The sequence below is a fragment of the Mus musculus genome, chromosome 10 (assembly GCF_000001635.26).
Source record: "Mus musculus strain C57BL/6J chromosome 10, GRCm38.p6 C57BL/6J".
Lineage (NCBI taxonomy): Eukaryota > Metazoa > Chordata > Mammalia > Rodentia > Muridae > Mus > Mus musculus.
The window spans coordinates 11,958,325-11,961,676 of record NC_000076.6 but is presented as its reverse complement, the minus strand read 5'-3'; positions in this window follow the sequence as shown (position 1 = coordinate 11,961,676).

The following is a 3,352-nucleotide window of genomic DNA, read 5'->3' as shown; positions in this document are numbered from 1 at the left end:
AAAAGAAAAATCGACATACAGTTTATCTGGATCTTAACATGTGTTCAATTGTGATGCTTAGAATGAGAAGATTTCTTGCAAATGAAAAAATCCTAGGTCATTTCATTCACAAATTTGTTTATTCCCATCTTACCTAGATGTTTACTTTTTCTATTCATTATTTTATTATCTACTTTTGCATATCTTGATTGTACCAGAAGAGGAAGAGAAGAAGGAAGAGGAGGAGAGGTTTTTCTTTATAAAATAAATAGGCCATGCTATGGGGTGCATATGCATGATTTCTGACTAGAATTATAAACATAACATGAATTCTTCCTCATTCCTAAGAAGAGCATTAATGGTACCTGAAAGTTGGGTGCTTCAACTGTAAAAGAAGAATGAATGGAAAGAAAAAGAACAGGAAACTCTCAGTTTTTGCTGATAAAACATAAAAATATCACTGAAAATTGATATTTTCTTAGATTCCTCTGCATGTTTGTAATTCATACTTACAATTGTGTCACAGTTTTGTGTAAAAATGAAGAAAAAAAAGGAGGAGGAGGAGGAGGAGGAGGAGGAGGAGGAGGAGGAGGAGGAGGAGGAGGAGGAGAAAGAATATATTGGCATCAAGGGCCATGAAGAGCATTGCATTCTGAAGCTCTTGAGAGCTAAGCCAACACCCTCACAAGGCTGCCCTCCTGGCTCAATGTGGATGTGCACCAGAGACTCCTGCCCATGAGAGCCCGGACTTTCACCAATAAATTGATCAAAACCTGAAAAAAAAAAAAAAAAAAAAAGAAGAGTCCTTGAAGGAAACCTAGGTTGTCTTTGTGTAGGTTAAAGACCACACAACAGAGCAGGTGGTTGGGCAATCCTGGGGGAGGGGTGTGATGCTGTGCATAGCCCTGAAGCTCAGCTGCAGAGATGTCTGTCTCAGCTTTGCTGACAGCTTAGTCCTTTGGGCCCAGTCGGGAACAATGAGCACTTCCCTGTTAGTAGAGAGCAGATTGCACGTTCACCACAGTTGCCTCTGTGTTTGGCAGCAGGGCTCCAGACATGCTTTTGCTAGAAACAGTGCCTTTCCAATAAAGACAAAAAAGAATGTATGTAAGGCAGCCTGTCAAAGCTACCCCAAGGCAGCTCTCCTGCAGTGTTTTCATCAAAAAATACCATGTGCTCTGCAGAGATCTGCCCTTTCCCTGGGTCTGCAGACAGTGGTTAATAGAGGCCAAAATGTCCCAAACATATCTAGTTGCTCCCGTCCCATAGTGCTCCATTTTACACCTGATGAAAAATAATTCTTTTTTTTTCTTTCATATTTTCTTTTTACCTTTTCTTTTTTCTTTTCTGTTTCTCTCTCTCTTTCTCTTTCTTCCTTCCTTCCTTCCTTCCTTCCTTCCTTCCTTCCTTCCTTCCTTTCTTTCTTTCTTTCTTTCTTTTCTTCCTTCCTTCCTTCCTTCCTTCCTTCCTTCCTTCCTTCCTTCCTTCCTTCCTATCTTTTTTTTTTTTTTTTTTTTGTAAAAACCAAGACTGCAGGAGACCTAGAGTCTGCTGGTGGTTCTCCACTGTTTCCTTGGGTTCTAATCTCTTTTCATTAATGTAGTAAGATCATACTGGATACCAAATGGGACTCCCAGTGTTGTATGGGTTTTGTTGCTTTGCTTTTCTGAGTCTGTCAACTTTTTTTTAATCCTATGTCTAACTACATCAATCTGGACCACGGTAACAGAGAAAAAGCACCAGCAGCAGTTTCCTCTGCATCCTAGTACACATAACAAGAACAGCCACTAAGGATTCTAGGTCTATCAGGAGATGTAGAGTCTTTCTTTTAAAGAAAGTTTGAATGATTACTATCTCCAGACAGGAGCAGAGGTACCCATTTATAATCCCAATACTTAGAGGCCTATGACAGGAAGATCACAGTAAATTTGAGGCCAGTATCAGTTACACAGTGAAATTCAGGCAGATCCAGAAACAACACAGTGATACTACTTTTCTCTCTCTCTCTCTCTCTCTCTCTCTCTCTCTCTCTCTCTCTTGTGTGTGTGTGTGTGTGTGTGTGTGTGTGTGTGTGTGTGTATACGAGACAAATGAAACAAATATTGGCAATTCCCAATGTGTTTAAATGGTTTTAAGGTGAATGTCATTTTGAGACATTATTGGTTTTTTGAGTTATCATATTGAGTTTTAAAATAAGAATTGTCATGTTTATAATATTTAAACCTAAAATTCCTTGAGCCATGGATGTGGCTAAGTCATCTCAGCAGCTTTCTGAGGATTTAAACTGTATACTCTCTGTTTATACTATTAGATACATGATGGGAGAACGTTGGTAAGTGCTTGATAAACCCTCCTCATTTCTGGATAAAGAAATAGTCTCTGAGAGTTGGTGACATCTTCCAGTTCTTAGTAAGGAAGCAATGTGAAATCTTCTCTTGCCTTCCAGGACTGTGTTCATCACTATACCTGCAGGATCCTCCCTGATGCTTCCTGTTGCATACAGCAGAGATTAGAAGAATATAGGAAAAAATAAGCTGATGGCAGTGAGTAAATATTCCAATAATAGGCCAAGATGCAATTAAAAATAACTATAAAAATATAGGTCCCAGGGGACAAATAACAGGAAATTTTGGTAGAAATTTTACTAGACTCATGTAAAGTTCTCCATAAAACCTATAAAACCCATTAAGCAGTTTCAGGGAAATATATGTGCATCTTTACTGCAGTAATTTTAATGAGATTTGATAAATTGAGTTCACCCGTAATGCTGAAACCTCTGGCTAGAAGGGAGAACATTTAATTTTCATATGTGCTCAGGAAACTGTTTAAATTTATATTTCTTATCTTTGTTGCTGACAATAAAGATTACTTGACATCGGTGAATATAAAAATGAAATTGGTGGCAATAATTCTCAGTGCTCATCTACCACTTACTGCGTCTCACTGAGAAGAGGACTCAGATCTTTGCCTCTCATGACCTGAGGTACTTCTGCTTGAGCTTCCTCCCATCTACGCACTGCCCTTTTCACTCTTTCCCACAAAATGCAGGCAGTCATCATTCCCTGCTTCTCCTCTTCATTGTGCTCTTGGTTCTTATTTTGAAACTCAAGACAGATTGTGTCATTTTCTCCAGTGCCTTTAAAGAAAAGTCCTGCACCAAAGCAAAGTGCTCAAAGCCCTTACAGCTGCACTCTTCAGACACTTTGAAGCTTGTATGATACTAACTCCTTCCTCACACACTCTGTTACAGACTCCTAACATGTCCTGTTCACACAGAAGGAAGAAACTGAGAGACTCCAGGTTCTCAGATGAGAGGCTGAGGACTCACACTGTCTGGTTTCACAATCCAGCTCTGCCCTGAGCTCCGTGACTT